Raw genomic sequence first — 19,796 nt, 5'->3', positions numbered from 1 at the left:
TTGCAGAAACTCTTTTGATATGTTTCCATACCTGTAGTGCCAAAAACCCCAGATGATTATTTTTTCTATAGGTCCAAACCTATAGGGTTTCCTTATGGCTCCATCTACTTATTTCCTTTTGCTGTTCCTAAACCTTCCTAAGTATTTAAATTGTTAAAATAATAGTCTAAACAAGATCCTATGTTGGAGAACATTGTCTTTTTTGGAACATTATTTTGATCCATCTTTTAGAGAATTGTGTACTGGTGTAAGAACAAAGGACTTGATTAGGGCTTCTCTAGTCATAAAACATGACAAGGTAGCTTCTATAACTAGCTTTTCCAGGTGGTTTTGGGAATGGAAGACGTTTAAGGATTGAGAGAACTTAAACACATTGTTTTTAGTTTTTCTTCTTCTCAAATGTAGATTGAAAACTTGAGTTTTATTTGGAAGCCTTGAAGAGAATGAAATTATACAAAAGTATGCATATCCTAAAATGTTCTGGGTTTTTTCAATTGAAAATATTTCTTACAAATCTTGTTAGGATGGTCAAACTTTTTTTTTCTTCCAGACCTTAGCCATTTGAGATTCTGAACTTAAACTGGCTAAGCCTTGATTCTTTCAGTCTGATTTTTTTTCTTCCCCTCCCTGCCCAATAGATTTTTACTTTGAAAGATTTTTTTTTTTTAGTTTAAGTTTTAATACAGCAAGTTTCTCAGGGTCAAATATTATTTTTCTAAGCTTTGAGTCAGAACTATATTATTAATGTTCATTGTCGGTAGTGTCCTCTTGTGATCTTTACAGTGTTTTTAAGTTCGATAAATGTACTACTTTAATAGGAAGTCCTTCCTTTGTAATATGATGGAATATTGCTGCATTGCAATTGCTGTGCTATAAAGTTAAGTTTCTCTTGAATTTTAACATCAAATCAATGTACTGATTTCAGTCGATCCTGAATAGAATGTTTGTTTTGCACATAAACACAAAAAAGATTTAGTTGTTACTGATGCCTCACAAGCATGCTTCATATGTTCTTTACTATGCAAAACACTGTAATCATCCGTTGTCTCCAGTGGGACTTCAGAGCCTAAAAGCCTTATGTACCCAACTCTCCTATATAAAGCTGATGGCTGAAAAAGGTATGTACTGTCACTGTGCAGCAGCCAATTCCTTTCAGGTTAAGTTGGTTGTAAAAGTATCCTCTAAAAGCTCTCTGAATACATCAATAATAAGACTTTGACAAGTTCATTGTGTAGACAAGGGCAGTCTACATAATTTAAATGGATTTCCTGATTTGTCTAACACCAGGCATGGAGTAACCTCAGCATAACGGCATTGGTGAAATAACTAGTTCAATGTGTCATTTTTCTTCTGAAACCTGAGACTAGGCTCTTTCCCAAGTCCAAAAACTGTTTTAAGAGAGCTCTTCCTGTAATTGATAATGACAAGATAGATTGTCAAGACCCTTGAGCGTCATTTAATATAAACACTGATCCCTGTCCCCCGCAGTATTTTCTCTTCCCTGAGCTTTTGTTCAAGAGCAGTGTATTGGAAGAAAGTATTTTTTAGAGAGTCTGCCTCTTACAAGTTGTTTCCTTGCTAGCTAGCAGTAGTGAACCAGGAAGAGTCTCTCTTCCAGGTCTGTAACCGTGGTAGGGTCATCTGTGGCATCAGTCCCACGAGGGTAGTGGAAGCGTGACCTCTGTCCCTGCATGGATTCAGGGCTGGCGATGCTGACAGATGTGCAACACTGACTTCAGCAGGATGCTGCAGTTACCAACAGAATGTTTTTGTGGTCATAACTACCTGTCCATCCAAAGAAAAGTTGTGGCTTTACGTTCCTGCAGATGCGGGCAACTTCAGGGTGGAACGTACATAGACTTCTATGGTGATAACACTTCTGTATATCAGAATGGGTAATTTCCTGTGTTATGTGAGTTATTGTTTGACAAAAAGGGGGTAAAAATACCCTCAGCATTAATTAAAGGATTTTTACTATGTCCTATATATTGTCAAATAAGTTTAATGATACGTTTTGTAGAAGTTACTGGCTTTGTAATGTAGTAGTATATTTTTATAGACAATTCTTATATATTGAAATGTTAAGAATATTTTCATAAGAGATTTATATTCATCATTGCTAATAAAATGAACCTGAAGAATTAATCTCTGGTTTTGCATTGATTAGTAGAACATATTTGAATGTAGTGATTTTAAAAGCTTTATAAAAGAACCGTTAATCAAACAGTCCCTGTTAAATACGAATGTATCCTCAAACTCTGCTACTATTAGCATGCTGGGTCACTTTTTATGCCTCGCAACAAGCTAGAAATAAAGAGAAGCTCCATACAGCAATTTCTTAACTGGAAACACTGGTGTTGACAGGTCAGTAAAGTTAAATTTTCTGGTGTCCAAGTGGCAACTTGGTTTTGTGTTTTTTTTTTTCTTTGCTTTTTGTTTTATTTCTGCATGTCATGATTTGAATTCAGGTCTTGTCCCTTCTGTCACAAGGTGATACTTAATTCATCCCAGTGCTTCTCATTATCTAGTGTTTCAATAATTAAATTAACTTTTCACCAGAGAGGAAAAAGCAGGAAAAAAAACCTTATTTGCAAAATCAGCACCATTGCTAAATATTACAAAAAGATTGGAGTAATATTGTTATCCATATAACAGTGCTTCTTCCTGCAGTACTGTCTGGATTTGTAGGAGCAGAAGACTTCACTAAGGGCAGATCATGCTTGACAAACCTGGTGGCCTTCTATGACAAAGTGACTTGCCTGGTTGACATGGGGCGGGCAGTGGACATTGTCTACCTGGACTTCTCCAGGGCCTTTGGTAGGGTCCCCCGCAGTCTCCTCCTGGAGAAATTAAAGTGTTAAGGCCCAGGCAAGGGGTCTGTGCAGTGGGTGGGGAACTGGCTGACAGGCCGCACCCAGAGGGTGGTGGTAAATAGGTCCTTTTCCAAGCGGCAACCTGTCACTGGTGGGGTCCCCCAGGGATCGATATTGGGCCTGGTGTTATTCAATATCTTTATAAGTGATCTGGATAACGGCATCAAGTGCAGCCTGGTGAAGTTTGCAGATGACACCAAGTTGAGTGGGGAAGCAGACACTCCAGAAGGGAGAGCTGCTCTGCTGGGAGATCTGGATAGGCTGGAGGAGTGGGCCAGCAAGAACCTTATGAAGTTCAACAAAGAAAAGTGTGTGGTCTTGTACCTGGGAAAACATAATCCGGGAGCGCAGCACAGACTGGGATGCACCTGGCTGGAGAGCAGCTCTGTGGAAAGGGACCTGGGGGTCCTGGTGGGCAGGAAGCTCAACATGAGCGAACAGTGTCTGCTGCGGCCAAGAAGGCCAACAGGATGCTGGGTTGTTGGCCTAGTGGGAAGTTACTGGCAGGGATAGCCTGTCTATCCAGCACCCTCTTCTTCACCTTATATGCTCAAAAAATTAACTCACTGTAGGATGACTTGACCACCATCAATTTCTCAGGCTTGAAGGAAAGGAAATGCTAAGTACTTCCAAAAGAGCTTACTGTGCCGGGCATAGGCAGGAGAAAACCAATTGTGAAAGAATTTCATGGAGAAACTTCGCAACTTTCTCTTGGCAGTTCTGTAGGTTCCTTGGGACAACTATAAATATATTAAAGCTTTAAGGAAAGGGGGAAAAGGGCTTTTTGGATAGACAACATTAAAATCATCTGTATCTACAAATGGATAGTGGCATAGAGCACAAAGAGATGAGGGCTATTACTGAATGCTAAGACTCTTGAAACAAAATTCTAGAATTGTCTACCCACAAAAAAAAAAAAAGAAAAATAATCAAAGGATTCTAAAGGAAAAAGCCTTCCCATTATTACTTGGAACACAAACTTCATTAAAGTTGCAGAATACTTAGGGCATAACTTGCGCTGCTCGTTATTAACTTGATAAAGTGTTCTTACAGTCCTGAGCATGGGCAGCAACACATGAGATATGATCATATAACTATTCAGATAGGTTTCAGCTGATTCTTTTGATTCTTCAATTAGCTTTGTATGGAACTTTATTTTCTGACACTACTGAATGAAGTTCGTACGTTATCCTGTCAAGTAGCAGTAAATTCTGGCCAGAATAGCGAGAAACTACTTTGTTGTCTGAACTTGTGTACTGAGCAAGGGAAAATGAGATTTTTGAGTTCTTGCCCTGCTGGTATAACGTGATTCTGGGGTCTGTGTGAAAGAGGTGAAAAGAAAACCCGTGTTTTCTGGTCAGCGAGTCTGAAGTGCTTTAATTTTGCTCTGTACTATGACTGTTGTGTCAGTAGGTGGGGCTCTCTTTCTTAATTTATTCCTTAATGTGTAAGATTAAAGTAAACCCTGTTAAAGTTCCAAATCCACAGTGTAGGCAATATAAGCCTCAATACAGTCCAAACACTATTGAAACACTTAAATGGCTGTATAGAACACTGCTCAGCAAACTCCTGAATGATCTTGTAAACCCTTCTCTGATATTTTAAACTGCATCCCGCACCCCCTCTCAGAGCAACACATTCTGGAGGGTACAGGGGGACTTCAGCAGTGCGCTCTCGGGAATTCTGCCGGCTTCTGTAAGCCCCGGGACACTCAGTTGGGAAAGCAAGGGGGGAGCGGGCCTGCTGCCTTCATGTGGGCGTCAGTGAACTGGGAGGGGATGTTGTAATGAAGTTGGACATCTCATCAGTAATGATGCTGCCGGACTGGGATATGGCAAGTGCATTCTTGCTGTTAAATTCTTTGGGGTAATTTGTGATGAGGTAGGATGAATTTAGGCTAATAGTTCTAATTTTGCACAGAAATAAAGCACATATGCTGTCTGAGCTGTTGATGAGCATGTTGCCGCCTGTTCTCCTGTTTGACCGGGGGACTTACAAGAATATTTTCTGTTCCACTCTGATTTTTATTTTGGGTCTGGGGTGAGACCCCTACATAGTCCTTGAGCAGGTTCTTGGTGCAGGTGCTGAGGCAGGGAGGCCCTATACATCTTCTAGCACCTCATTCCCAGAGCCCTGCTGCCAAATATGTCCAATGCTAGGGTTTCGCTGTAACTGTGTTGCTCTGGTCACCACAGCACCAGGGTACGGACAGGACCAGGTGTGCTGGAGAAGCCTCTTCACTCAGACCAGCCGATTAAATGGGAAAGTCATGCAAGCGTTTGAGCATAGACACACCATGCTTGGAGCCTGGTAGAGTTGGGAGTGGTTGCTTCAACTTAAATTAAGGGAGTGAAATACTAGAAAGGGAGGAGGTGATACATTTAACTACTATAGGGAGCTAGAAAAAATACTTGTCAACTTGCTTTCCATTGGGAGGTTGGCTGGAGGATTTTTTGCTGGTGTTAGCTGGCACTGGTAGGTGTCGTTCTATTTAATAGGAAGTAGAGGATGGTTTTTGGGAAGCTAGGCAATATTAAAGGAGAGAAAAAAATCTTTTTAATATTACTTGGAAAGGCTATGTGGCAAATCCATTTTATTTCATATAAAGTGCACTGTGAATCAGATATTAATATTTACTTTCTACTTTCTCATTTGTAATTAGTTTTTAAAGCAAATATTCCTTTATATAACCGTAAAAATTGTTCAGTCACTATCGAGTTTTGATCAGGAAGTGAAGGAAAAAGCTGTATATTTTTAAAAAGTAATCCTGATTGTGTCATTTTTTCACTTTACCAGAAAATTTCATGTCAACCAATGCCTTGTAACAGATGTATGTTCAATTTCTTCATTAAACATCATCTTTATGTACTATGAATAAAGCCCTATGTTCTACTATTTGTAGTAACATACGTAGGAAGTCCATACAAAAACACTTAGCCGACATTGTTTACTCTTGCCACATGGCAAAACATTTTCTTCATTATTAAAAATGGAGAGTCATAAAGAAATACTACAATCTGAAATCTGCTATGGGAGGACTACAAATAGCGAGGTAGCCTTCTCTACACCAGAAGCTGAGTTTGCTTGTGTTGTTCATCTGACTATTCTGCTTTACTTGCTGGAAGCACGTAGCTGTATTTCCCTTTCTTCTTAAGCTATGCAAACTGTAAAATTTACAGATTAACCATATTTCCGGCATTGGTAGAACTTGTAAATTTTAATGTAAATGTCCGTCATAAATCATCTTCACCCAGCTTTAGAGAACAGCCTCCTGTATCTCATGTTCACTTGGGGGGGGGGGGGAAGAAAAGGGAAAGGAAAAGTGTGGGGGGAAAAAAATCTTTGTTCTCTCACTGGCAAGTCCTCTGTAGCAAAACTGTCCTGATGAAGCCTGTCTGTGTGATTGGACACAGATTTAAGGAAGAAAAGGAACAGTTTGTTCTCTGCTGTTTATATAAGAATACCCTTGACCGTGTGTGTTGTTTGCTTCAGATTACAACTTGTATCCCAGGGTTAGCACGGAAGAAAATAAGAAAACTAGCGTTAAACCCACAATTTTGTTTCTTTAGCATGCCTTTGTTGAAACCCAGAAACCTTGGTTTTGAGGTAATGGATGCTCTTTTATATTAGTTAGCTTTTAACACTCTAGATGTCAGAGTTTTGATCAATAAACTTATATACTGTTTTCCTCAAAAGGAATATATTTTCCAATTTGATTCAGCTCTTTTAAGTTTTCTACAGGAGACTCTTGTCTTTTCAAGTTTTGTGTGTCCACAGATATTTTGTAGCCTGTTTCTCTAATTTGCCTTCTGTCTCCTTTTATCGGATATTTAGAGCTTCGTTTTAGGATTAAAAGCATTTTTCTACAGTCTTTATTGATCAATTTTTGTGAGAAGACAGATTTCCTCTTTCATATGCACATTTACAAATACGTTCCAGGTAGGTAATTAATGAAAAAGCATTATTTACATTTCATTTCTCCCATGTGAATGTTCTTAGTGCGCTAGGAAATTCTAGACAGAAACATGAAGGATTATGTTGCACTTTTAAAAATTACAGTCTAGTTCCCTTGGTGTTAATGGTTATTTTTAGGCCCCCTAATTTTTATATAGATCATACCATGCTTACATCCAATTTGCTCTAAAGAACAGTCGCTACCTTCAGCTTCTTAGCTGTGCTTTGTCAGCTGTGGAAGTGAGGGTGGCTACCGTGCTTGTACCCTCGAGGGGTAGGAGTACTGGGTGTGCAGTGCCAGCACACAAAAAAAGGGAATACAGCACTACAGGTTGGTCAGGACAGTGCAAAACTCTCCTAATCCTGCATATAGTGAAGATTAATGTGATTTGGAGGTCATCCATCTTGTGCTCCCCGTCCCCCCAAATGTCCATCGATGGAGCGTTCGCTGGAAAGCCACTGACGTTTACAACTCACAACTTACAGGCACGAAATCAGGAGGAGATGCCAACACTGTACTATCTTCAGAAATCCTAGAAACTTATGTTCTGGGCAAATGGTTTATCACGCTCTTCCCATACCAGCCCCTTTCCCAAACACCTCGGTTCTTCAGCAACAGTTCTGCTGTCATAATCTGGATGGCAACATTTCGGCGTGTGGTCTTAGGTCATTAGTTTAGAGTCTGATGGTGCTTGTGTTTAGTTTTATTCTTTACTTTTTTTTACTTCTCTTTATTTTTACAAATTTTGTGATAATTTCAGGCATACTTATGTTGGTATGTTATCACACTTGGAGGAATTTTTGGCTAGGTTGTTTGGGATTTTCATCGTTAGATGCCTCATAACCACAGGTATTTATTTTTTTAGCCATAGAATGTGATTCCAAGTTGTAATTAGTGCCTCAGTGTTAAAGTGTACCAATGTGTCTATGAAACACAGCATACGGATATTTTGATGAAAGGAATTTGGGAATACTGCTTTTCTAAACCTGAAAGCTGCCGAGCAGATGTGGAAGGAATTACTACAAAGAATCTCAACTGGCATATAAAACAGAAGCTGAAGTTTATTTTGTTTTTACTATAAAAGAACACTTTACTCAGGTTCTGTTGTATTTAAGGCTACGCAAAACTCAGTTGTCCAGGACTAGCTGTGAAACTTATGTGACGCTCCATGGAACAAGGCAAATTTTTTTGCTTTAAATATTTAGTGCTAGAACTTTACACATTGATTGTAAAATATGTATTTTTTTAGAATTTATAGTAAATGTAATGATGTCCTCTTTTGGGGGAGAAGGCTGTAATAGATATGGCAAGGTTCATGTCCTTTTTTAATTTCATGAGCAAAGTAGTGATTACCCTTCTTGCAGTCTGATTATCTGGCTACCTTCATGGAAAGTCCTGGTCATATATACTAATTTCTGAGCAACCATTAGGATTAACCACAAATATTCCCATACTCTCAGATTTTCAACACCTAATCAGCCAACCTGACTTTGTAGAAAACAGTAGATGATTATTTACTTACCTTTTATAGACTTCAGTAAAGCGCTAAAGTGCCTACCAGGCTAAAACAGGGGTGCTACTACAGCGCTAAACAGATTTTCTCACTTTATTTTCCTTTTCAGTTGATTTGTTAGTGTAATGCTACATTAGAATTGCAGTGAATTACTATGCAGTGTGAATTACTATTCATGACTTTTCAGAATACTTTGGGCACGTAGTGGACTTCTTTCCTTTCCATAAACCTTTTCGTTTAGAGCAGTATACTCATTATTTTTAATTCTGTTGTTCGCACTTCTAAAAAGAAACATGATGTGGCAAAACCTCATGCACCTTTTATGTCCCTAAGTATCAAAGAAATTATGTTGAATTTATGTATTGTTCAAATGCTGCCGGTGGTGTATGTGGCTATGACAAAGAGCACGTACACAAGCACAGTGACAGCAAAAGTCAATATGTTACCAGAGCTACAAGGGAACTTAATCTAAAATGCAGATTTGTTTCAAATGTAAAATTACAGAAAGTAGTGTTCCATCACTGATGGAAAAGATGGATCCTTCAACATATTAACTGTCAGATGATTATTCTTGAGCTTTTTTTTCCTTTTCTGATAGTATCAAATGTGAAAAGTGTGGGCAAAGCAAGACCCTTTATTACATGTCCAGAATTCACGTGCACTAGCAAATGCTGGTCAAAGCTGGGGAAAAAGAAAAAAAGTAATTGGTTACACATTGGAATATCTGAATAGTCCAATAATATGGTTTCTTTATAAAATTGATTCGGTTTTATTTTTGCCAGTTTCAATAAACTAACAGTTTAAATACATGTTGAAATCCACTTCAGTTCAATAGCTTTTAATGAGAAAAACAAAGAACAGCATTACATTCTCATTGAAGAACTAAATTTGAAAAAGACACACGAGGGGCCAGGCTTTTTAAAACAGTGCCATATAACCAAAACTGCCTTGGTTTCCTGAACATTGTCTGAATTAAGCTTTCTGTTTGGAAGCCATCCCTTTGCAACAGAAATGAAGGATCCCAAAATGCAAGAGTGATAAGGACAAAATTGCCTCTGTGCTGTGTGACCTGGGAGTGAGGCTTTTCCTAACTCCTTGTGAGACGTAGTTCACAAATGCTCAGCGAAGACTGAAGGTTGATCTAGCCCTATGAATGATGCTCTCGCTTTCAACTCTACTTTAAATTTAATCACCTACTACTCAATGTACTTCCTTTTCCATGGTTAACACCGTTTGGTCGTACAAATATCTGTGTGTGTGTTACCTTTTTCTAGGATATTAATTCCCCAAAACAGTTATTAAAGTTTTGTGTGCCGATTTTTTGAGCACCCTCGTTCCTGAACACATCCATTGCCCAAAAGCAAATGCATTTTTAGGAATCCTTCAGCCAACTAGTGATATTAGTAGCAGATCAAAGCCCGTTGCATCAAGGTCATTCCTCAAAATATGTAAGACGTATTCTTGCAAGTACTTGCATAAGGTAGGAGAATATGATAAATATGATGCAACCACACGATGAAGGCATTCAGAGTATATGAATTCCAAAATACGTTTTTACTAGACAGACCAGCAAAAGTTGCCAGTTATTGTTATATAAACTCTACCCTAATTCATAAGAATGATACAAAAGCTTATAGAACTCATTTATTGTTAGACTTTATCACGTAAAATTTAACTTCCCAGCATTAGACTGTAAAAAGCCCTACCTAGATATCTGCTTTCAGGATGAGGCAAACTCAGTTGAATTGTGTATGCCAACATGGTATATGGTCTGTTCTACAGCCTTTATACGTTAGTAATTCCAGCAACTTGAGTTTTTCTTGGAAAGCTAGAAGTAACTTAGATGTGCTTGAGGGTTTTTATAAGGTTTATAATGTCTCTTCTCAAATAGTCTTGGAAGAATCAAGTAATATTGAGGTTTACACTTTGAAACAGATGTCAGTTTCTGCAAAACGTACTTTTATTCTGATATTACTAATTTCAGGAAGGTTGTGTATTATACATATGTGAAAATCTCATTTTGATGTTAAGGCTGTATAGCATTAGGAGTTAGGATTACGCTTATTTCAAGCATTAAAATTTTAATTAAAGATTAATCTTAGTTGTCAGCTCATAATCTTTGATCTACAGGCATATATTTTAAGAATATTTAGAGAAGCAGCAGAAAATAAAATGGCTGTGGACATTAAACTTTGTGTGTATGTGCAATAAATAGATAACACATAAAATGGCTTTATTTGGCTATAGTAAGAATACATGTTTCCTGTAGCACAAAAGACAAATTATACTAATGCCGAATAGCAGAATTAAGTCCTAAACGAAGAGCAGCCTATTGGAAGAAGGCAACAAAATTCTTGGCAACTTTATGCGATTCCCTCCCTGTATCCTCCATATTTTAAATAATTAAATCTCTTGATATGTGTGTCTGTGTATTATATATCTCTGCAAAGGAACAATTTTTGACAAATTTCACTGGAAAACACTAAAAGATTTTGAGTTAAACTTTTTACCTAGCGGGTACTTGGAATCATTCAACGTGAAACTAAGTATCTTTAACATTACGAAGAGCAAACATACTAACACACTTTGTAACTCCATGTTTCTAACATCACTGCCCACTGTGTTGGCACCCAAATTTTTCAGCTATTAAAAGAAAAACAAACAAATGTGTAAAATATCTTATGGCTTCAACAGTTCTGGTTGGTTACCTAAACAAATTCTTGTGTTGGTTCTTGGATTTGAACAAATGTATGCTACGGCAGGTTGCCAGTAAAGGAACTGAATGTTAAACTGACCCTGTAGACTGGTTGTTGTTTAGACATAGGCATTAAGGACAATACAGGTTTTATAATTTATTACCTGAATAACTCATTGTCCTGGCTGCTTGTTTAAAGAGATGACAGACCACGGGTACGTGAGCTCATTTGTTGGTTTGTGGAGGAAGTGAATCCCTAAATATAGTAATAATTTGATATTCAAACTAAAGGCACAATTATGAGGCGATAGAACAACTGCCATTTGATAAAGCTTCCTTGAAAACGTCAGTCAGGAGAAACTAGCCTAGAAATAAAAGATGGCTCAACAGGAGTAATGAGGTGAACCTAAACACTTAATGCGATTATACAAAGAAAAATACATCTAATGAGCTTTGATAAATCAGGCTTTATTGTTTAGATGCTCAGGACAATATTCCATCCTGGTTGGACCATGTAATTTCATTCAAGAAGCAACACATTTTATCATTATAAATGTGTTAAAGACTCTACTGTGCATTTGAGGAACTTTAAATCTGTGACTGTACGAGGAAAGTAGTAAAGTAGGCCTCTCAATACATTTTAATTATGGCTGTGTGATTTGATTTGGAATGAGAGTGTTTATTACTTGTCACTTTAGTATCGCTAATATTTATGTACTATTCTTGACCTCAAATTCTCATAGATTAATCCATCAATAGATATATATTCTCCATCTTCTGATTTTAGGGAGAATTAACAGCAAATTTTGGTGTAGTATTCAATTTTATTCAATTTATTAAGTTTATTCAATTACTAGTATTAATACTTTGACTTCCATTGTCCCTGAACTGTAATATGAAGTAAACCAGAGTTACTCCTCCAGTGTTTTAAAGACCTGTATTCTAATACAGTCTTTAGCTTTTAAAAAACTGTCATGAGATAATGGTGTAGCAAAAATCGATACTAAAAATACAGCTAGGTTATACCATGGGAATACAGTTGAGGCATAAAAGGCTTCCTTTAATTTGATCTATATCAGGAGTTACTCCACTGAAATAGGAAATTCGTCGGACTAAAACTTGTATAGCCAAAAAGCGATAATGCAATTATTTGATATTTACAATTAATCATCCTTATCAGAAATGTCCTATCTTAGAGATATTTGAAAATACCATGTAGGAGTTTTTAAAGTTTACACCAAACCCTTTTGTACCTCTTCACAAGACTAATTGGAAGATGACTTTACTAATGATTTGGAGGTTGAGCAGCTGATGTCTATTCCAAAATTCTAAATTAAGTGTTTCAGCTTTTTAAACAGCTTTTAAACAGTTATTTTTTTTATTTAATCTTTTTTATTACTAATTGAAATGTCAGAAACATTGACACACATGTTCTTTGAACATGTTCTTTAGGCTTTCAGAATTTCTCTGTGACTGCTGGTGTTTATAGTATTCAGATGGGCAAAACAGACGTAAAGTGACATTACATCTTTAATATAGTTACACCACCTCTGGAACATTCGTAGAAGAGCAGGCTTGTTCCAAAACCTCTAGTCCAGAGTTAATAACTTAAAAACAATTTCTGAAATTCAAGTAGTTTGTCTTCCATGTGTTTATTATTTTGAATGAGTATGGAAATTGTACTGGTTTTGACTATTTATCTAGCAATCACAATAAAATAGTCTCAAAATCGGGCTTTTACTAAAATAATAGCTGTATTAACTGAAACTCTGTCCATAAAAACTCTTCTCATAAAGCAGAATCACCTTATAACTGAAATAGAATTGTGCTTTATAGAGAGAGCAGAGCTGCCCCGAAGAGCAGTCGCTACCCTGCGTCTTGTGCTGAATGATAATTGGCCTAATGGAAGGGAGGAATTAATTGTAGATAAGGCCTATGTGTCCCTTCACAAGAAAAATTGCTGTCCATTAGCATATTGGTGAAAATTTTGCTGTGCTGAAACCAGAGTGCAGTTAGGAAAATGCGTTCAGTCCTTATTTTCATGTGTTTCTAATTTTCTTTTAAAATTTCTGTTTGTGTGTGTGCAACCGTGCGTGGGTTTCTTTAGTCCTGGCTGAAGGGAGAGTTTTGGAGCAAAGCCCAAGGAAAAACCTTTTGGCTATTTTTTAAAATTAAAAGCATATTTTAAGTGGTTTATGTAATTTGTTAAATAAATTGTTTGAAAATATTGCTATAGAATATCACGATTAAAGACAAAATATTCCTTTATACATTATCCTGCAGGGTTTAGGCAAGTGATGTATAGTTCAGACTAAGCGCAGAAAAAATGCCAGGTATTCTTGAGTGGTGATCCTACTACTGCAGCTACTTTTCCTTCCTGACGCTGGGAAAATTGCCCAAGTAAACTCACATTGCTTTAGTTTCCCCATCTGCATAATGTGAATAATACTTACCATCTTGCGGGAATATGTGGAATTTAATATTTATGCATCACTTTGAAGTTCCTCTCAAAATCAGTTTTGTAGCCCAAACTCCAACATACACACTCAGTCAACTAGTAGCTGGTAAGGGATGAAGGCACATCAATATTTTCTGAAAGTCCCATATTTTTCCCTACATATAAACATTGTATGTAGAATCCTAGATTAGTGAAACTTCATATCTGAGTCTCCACCTTGAGCTTATATATTGCTGGTGAATCTAGCAAGGTGGTGACTTTGAGTTGGATGTGTTGTCTCTCTATATGGTCGAGCCTGATGGAGTAGGGTACAGTGCGGTGACTAACAGACAGTTCTCATGAAAACACGGTGCCCACTGATGTCCAATGAGACAGAAAAGAAAATGGAAGCATTCTCAAAGCACTTTCTGCTTAGGTGAGAATGTTAAAAAGAAACTGTGACCCACAAGTCAAGTCCAGTGTGGGAAAAAATAGTTTCTTTGTCCGTATAGCACTGAGGTCAAGCAGCTCAAAATTCGCTTCTGCAGAACTCGGGCACGGGAGTCTCCTGCGGAGGAAGTGGAGCCCAGGATGCTAAGGAGTGCCTGCACACTTCTCCCACCTCGGGAACTAATTAGTTCTGCAAGAAGGTCAGTGACTTTTGTTGAGGGGAGTGTACAACCAGGAAGAGAGGTCCCAAACCGATGCATCTCGCAGTAACGGAGGCAAACTGATCAGCCGGGTAACTGTTCTAACAGGCAGCTTTGCAACGTGTCACCAAGGAAATGAGGTTCTTCCAAGTAAATCTGCCTGCCGCATCTCGGAGGAGCATGCACTTCTTTGGAATGGAAGGAAGATGGCTTGTCTCAACTGTAAGTGTGTAACTGGGATGCATTTTCATCTTTCTTATGAACTGCATATAACTTCTGACTTGTTTTTAAAGAAAATCATATCAAAATATTAAGGAACAACCTATTTTGTTAGATATCTCTAGGCACATTAATCCTTCATATTTAAATTTTTCTCAGCCTGCAATGCTTTTCAGGGATGCAATTTCTGAAGTATCAATTGCATAAATACGTTTTAGGAAGGGAGCAGCTACATCAGCAGTCCTGCCGCTGTGTAATCTTGGTCATTTCTCCTTTCCTATAATATTCAGAGAAGTGAATGTTATCCCAGAGGAGATGAGCATCTAATTATTTTATAGAGAGCACCTGTCACCATTCTATCTGACTCATAACTTTCACATTGTTACAATTTTTTCTGTATCTTCCATCATCATAACGTTTGAAAATCGTACTGTTATTAAATAATCCTCCAGTGTCCTGGTGAAACATGGAAGTCTTCGATTTACAGGTGAGGAGCTGGATCTCAGGAAGAGATCCTTAATGCAACAAATTGCTTGAGCATGTTATTGATCCCTGGTACACTAAGTTGTCCCACTGACGCGTGCCTGAAGTTAGCCAGATGCCTTAGTCTTTTGTCGAGTCAAGGATACGGCGATTTCTCCAAATTTTCCATTCTGTGAAATGTATTACTTTTTCTTCAGTACAGGATACCTTTTATTGTTGGAGTTCTGCAAGCTGAAAAAAATAAAGTGCGAACACGTTGTGAAGGAAAATTTATAGATATTTTCCACTGGAATAATGTGATAATAACTTTCCTGCGCTCTTTAAAACAACTGGAAAAGCAGAGAGAAACTGGAAAAAACCTCCATGGAAAGGTTCCTGTTCCCTGTGTGTTTAGAGGATAATTCATTGTCACTAGTGCAGGGCTGAAAACCTATTGCATGATTTGTTACGAAGTAGTTACTATGCCTCTGACACTAACAAAATGTAAACTACCCTGAAGTATTGTTAATTGACTGTATTTTGGGTCAATATTCAGTATACGAATATATGAAAGTACCGAAAAATAGGCAGATCAGAGAGAACATAAATTGGAAAAGATTGACTACTCAAATTTTACTTTTTGCAAAATATTGTATTATGGCAATTTTTGGGGGTACTATAGGCAGTGAATGAAATCTGGGCCATGCTGGTGGCAAAAGGAATATTACATTTCCTGTACGGCCCAGATTTTATCCAATTTGTGCTATATTTCAGTACAGAATGATTAATATTATGAGCTAATTAACTGAACTACTTCAGACCGGCCATGACTCGTGTCTCCTAAGCAAAAAGTGATTTTGACGTTACACCGCTGAAAAGATCGAGGTGCTTTACTGTAGAGGATGCATTTTCTCTCACTATTCTAATAATCAGAACATTTAAGCCACTGAAAGAGTCAGAGTAGATAAGAAATGTAAAGCCAGGAAGTAGTAAGTGAATAAATATAATGTATATAACACTATACCTGACCTAATTTGTTAAAAAACCCCAAAATATAAACTTTCTGAAACTACGTAACTTCTGTAGGTTTTCAGTGGGTAAATTCATTGACTCTTTTGATGTCGTCGTCGAACTGCTCATAGCTGCTCTCCACTGTGGTTACTACCTCCAGGGCACCAGTACGATCGGACTTGTATCATCCCCACAAGACAATTATTGCAATGAGGTGCAGGGTGTTTGCTGAGGTAAGAGTAGAATATATAGTAATGAATCTGACTTTCAAGCGCTCGGATTTGTTCTTCCCTTAGAGAATAGTACGACAAGTTCCTTACGCTGGAAGAGGGTGAAGTAAATGAACTGTAAGTTTTACAACCCTGTACTGGGACACAATCTCCACATACCTTAGTTATGAGAATCGGTGTCCTTCACATAAAAACGTCCAAAATAAAACTGTGTTATCTATGGCCAACTTTTGCCTGTTTAAAAAACGAGAATGCTTCTTTTAAAACGAAATTTTATGAGATTGCTTTTCTTCACGTTGGATGCCGCATGGAAAAATTCGCACGCGAAGATGCACGGCTGAGCTCACCGAAACCGTATTTTTTCCGTAGCGCCAATGGAAGCGATGCAACGCTTCCCCCTTCCCCTTCCCCGGGCTCCACTCTCCTCACGGAGATAATGGCTGAATAATATAAATATTAATACAAATAACTATATAAATATGACTATAATATAGAACTGCAGCGGAGATGGGGCAGAGGCGGTTGGGCTTCTCAACCCGCTCCCGAGCCGAGCTGCCTCCGCGCCCCGCTCCGCGGTGCGGGACACAGCACCCTGCGCACCCCCGCGGCCGGCCGGGGGGCGCGGGGCGGCCCGCCGACATTCCGATGCGGTGAGGCAGCCCCGGCCCGCCCCGGCCCCGGCCCCGGCCCCGGCCCCGGCCCCGGCCCCCGCTCGCAGGGCGCGCACGGCGGTGGCGCTGGGCCGGCTCCCGCTGCGGGGGACGGCGCGATGCCGAGCGGAGGAGCGGGGCTGGGGCGCTCGGGCGGCGCCGGCCCTCGGAGGCGGGAGGGAGAACGATCGTCCGCGGGTAATGCCAGCGCCCCGCGGCGGGAGGGGACCCTCTCCGCGGGCGCCGTCCGGTCTTTATGAGTAGTCACGCACGGACGGGGCGGGGGGAGAGCGGTCGGGTTTGGGACTTAGGGGCACTGGGTCACCCGCCGGGCTGTAGGACGTGGAGGGGTTCAGACACCGGCTAGGGAGCGCTGGGGGGCGGCGGGCACGGCCGCGGGCCAGGAGTGCCCCCGCGGCACCGGGACGTACCCACGGCGGTGCGGGGCTGCAAAGCCCGCCGGGGCTTTCCCCCCCCCCCCATCCGCCGCGGTGCCTCTGCGAGCTCGGGGCAGGACGGGGAGGAGCTGCCGGCCGAGGGCGACCCCACCGGCCGGCCCGGGGGCGGGGGCCCGCAGGGAGGCTCCCCCCCCCATCCCCGCCGCCGAGGAGGGGCGGTCCCGGGGGAACCCGCCCCGGCGGCCCCGCGCCCTCACTCCGCGGCTGAGTCAGCCGGTGGCGCGGCACCTCCCCCCCCCTTCTTCCCTCTTTTTTCCCTCCTTCCCTCCTACCTTCCCCCGGCCGGCCCGCCCCGGCCCGGCGGGGCAGTGTGGGCCCGCAGCCCCCGCCCCGGCCCGCCGCGGGAGGCGCCCCGCTCGCTCCGTGCCCCGGGCAGCGGCGGCCGTGGGGCGCTGGCGAGGCGGGGCGGCCCCGTCCCGCAGAGCGCTCCGCCGCCGAGGCCCCGCTGCTGCCGGAGCCACCGGCCGGCCCGAGGAGGAGGAGAAAGAGGAAGAAGATCCCGGGGGGACGCTGGAAGGTGCGTGCCCTGCTCGCCCCCGCCCGCTTTCCCTGGCTCCCGGGCGAGGCTGGCGCTTCCCCGGGGGGCTCTCTGGGGCTGGGTCCCGGCGCCCCGACCCTCGCGGGGAGCTCCCCGCTGTCGCCGTGCCCGGGGGCGGGCGGGGGCTCCGCTTTCGGCCATGTTCCGCGGCCCCGCGCCGCCGGCCGGAGCAGCCGGTGTCCCGCGGTGCCCGCGCCCTCCCCGCCTCCCTTCGGCTTCGGGGCTCCCCCTCTTTCCCCGGGAGGCTTCGAGGAAATCCCAAACGCAACAGCAGATTGGTGTGGATGCCCTTATCCTACACGCTCTAAACTGTAATTAATTCATCCTTCACTTTCAGTGTTCTTTTCCTTTTTTTTTTTTTTTTTTCTTTTCCCCCCGGTTGGGATTCTACAAGCAGTTGTTACTCTTTTACGTTAATGTTACTTTTTTACGGTTACCTGGCTGATTGTAATCCTACAAGAGCGGTGTTGCTGGCGGGAGATCTGGTGTTGGAAGGCGCTTCTGGGTTCAGGTGGATGGGGTGGCGTTTCTCTCCCCCCTCGCTCTTGGCGAGCCCTTCTTGCAGGCTTTGGGCACCCTTCATGGGTGCTGCAGGCCCCAGCCCCTGGGCACGAAGGGCGAACGCATTCCTTCCAGCTCCAGACTTCTCTTTGGCCCACTTAGTGAAGCGCGGTTGAGTTACGAAGGCTCTTAAGTCTGCAAACACTTGTAAAAGTAGTTTCACTGAAGTGTTTGTGGGATCAGGACCAAAGCGGCTGCGTGCGATGCTTATCAGTTCTGCTGTGCGCTCTTGGGATGCCACCAGCGCAAGTGATACGGAGAGGAGCCTATACAGGTGGCTGTGAACTGGGCTTCTGATAAAGGAAGTGTAAGAGCTGGGTAGAGTGGTAGAGAAATGCATAAAGGGTCAGCTGTACTCCAAGAAATAGTCAAACATTTCTTATTCCATAGTAAGGCACTTGTGTGAGGAGCAGAATTGGACTTGCTGTTGTATTTGTATGAGAAAAGTTTCTAAATATTTCAATCTGTGCGTTTTATAGCCTTGTATATTTGAAAGGGGATCAGAGAACCTGCCAATTATGGAAAAGCCATGTAGCAGCTATCGCACAGCGGCGACCATTATGTAGTTGAAGAAGTCACGCATTTCCAGCTACAGATAATCATCTTTGATCCGTGGTATCACATCCTGCGAAAAGTCAATGGCAAGCAGCTGACGTTTGTCATTGTTCCAAAACCAAAATGAAACACACCTAAACAAATCAGGGAGCGATGAAACAAAGGAGGTGAAACCAGAAACAGAGGCAATGTTTTGCGTATTGGGAAATGCTTCAGAAAGAAATGCCCAAGTCATAAAAGCATGTCCGGTCTGTGCATAAATTCACAAAGGATTACTAAAATTTTTCTTAGTCATCTAAATAGAATTTATTCACATTCTGCCATACTGAGGTATTAATCTAGTATAGTGTAACGAGTTCATTCCTATTTTCACACATGGTAAGAAGTTTGTTACCAAGGCTTTGTGACTGCAGACCAGCCAGTGCAGTTTCTGCCCTCTCAATTCACATTAATTTAATGTGATGTATCTTAGAGGATGAGAGTGTGGTGTTTGAGCTGGAGTCCCAGCAATTTAATGGGGGGGGGGAAGCCAATATCCATTAAATTTTACTTTCTTATGAGCCATAAACTTTATAAATGACAGTGACGGTGTTATCAGGAATAATTCACGTATATTTTGTTTTATAGACTTTTCAAAAATACCAGTAACTGAAACATTGGAACGAATCACGCAGCTCCAGCATGGGCAGACTTACACTCACGCCTGTTCACAATGGAGCCATTGACGGTTTGATTTGAGTAATGGCTGTCATTTGATTATGCAGACAGCAGGTCAGCGGCTGTCTGTACCTTTAGTATGCAGTCTGATTAATTTTTAAATAATACATTTCATCACGGCTCTGTTTTAGAAAGCTATTAGCATGCTAACCTTAAATCCACGTTTTTCTTTAGGTTAATTCTGTCCCTTCTTGCGCCTTCTTAATCTCATTCAGAAGAGAGTTGTTGCACATGCACTTGAGGGCCTACATGACTGAGTACATATTATATGA

General features: G+C 41.2%; 1 long non-coding RNA gene across 1 annotated transcript; it reads right to left on the bottom strand.

Annotated features, from left to right (window-relative positions):
* Window positions 1-12,433: 12,433 nt before the first annotated feature.
* On the bottom strand, window positions 12,434-17,517 carry LOC142063839 (uncharacterized). The gene is made up of 3 exons (XR_012662913.1): window positions 17,426-17,517; window positions 16,205-16,279; window positions 12,434-15,056 (listed from the first exon to the last, which is right to left on the bottom strand). It is a non-coding gene; the product is annotated as an uncharacterized LOC142063839 (long non-coding RNA).
* Between the last annotated feature and the right edge of the window lie 2,279 nt (window positions 17,518-19,796).

Source organism: Phalacrocorax aristotelis, chromosome 12, assembly GCF_949628215.1.
Source record: "Phalacrocorax aristotelis chromosome 12, bGulAri2.1, whole genome shotgun sequence".
Taxonomy (NCBI): Eukaryota; Metazoa; Chordata; class Aves; order Suliformes; family Phalacrocoracidae; genus Phalacrocorax; species Phalacrocorax aristotelis.
This window is presented reverse-complemented; position numbering and strand designations above follow the sequence as displayed.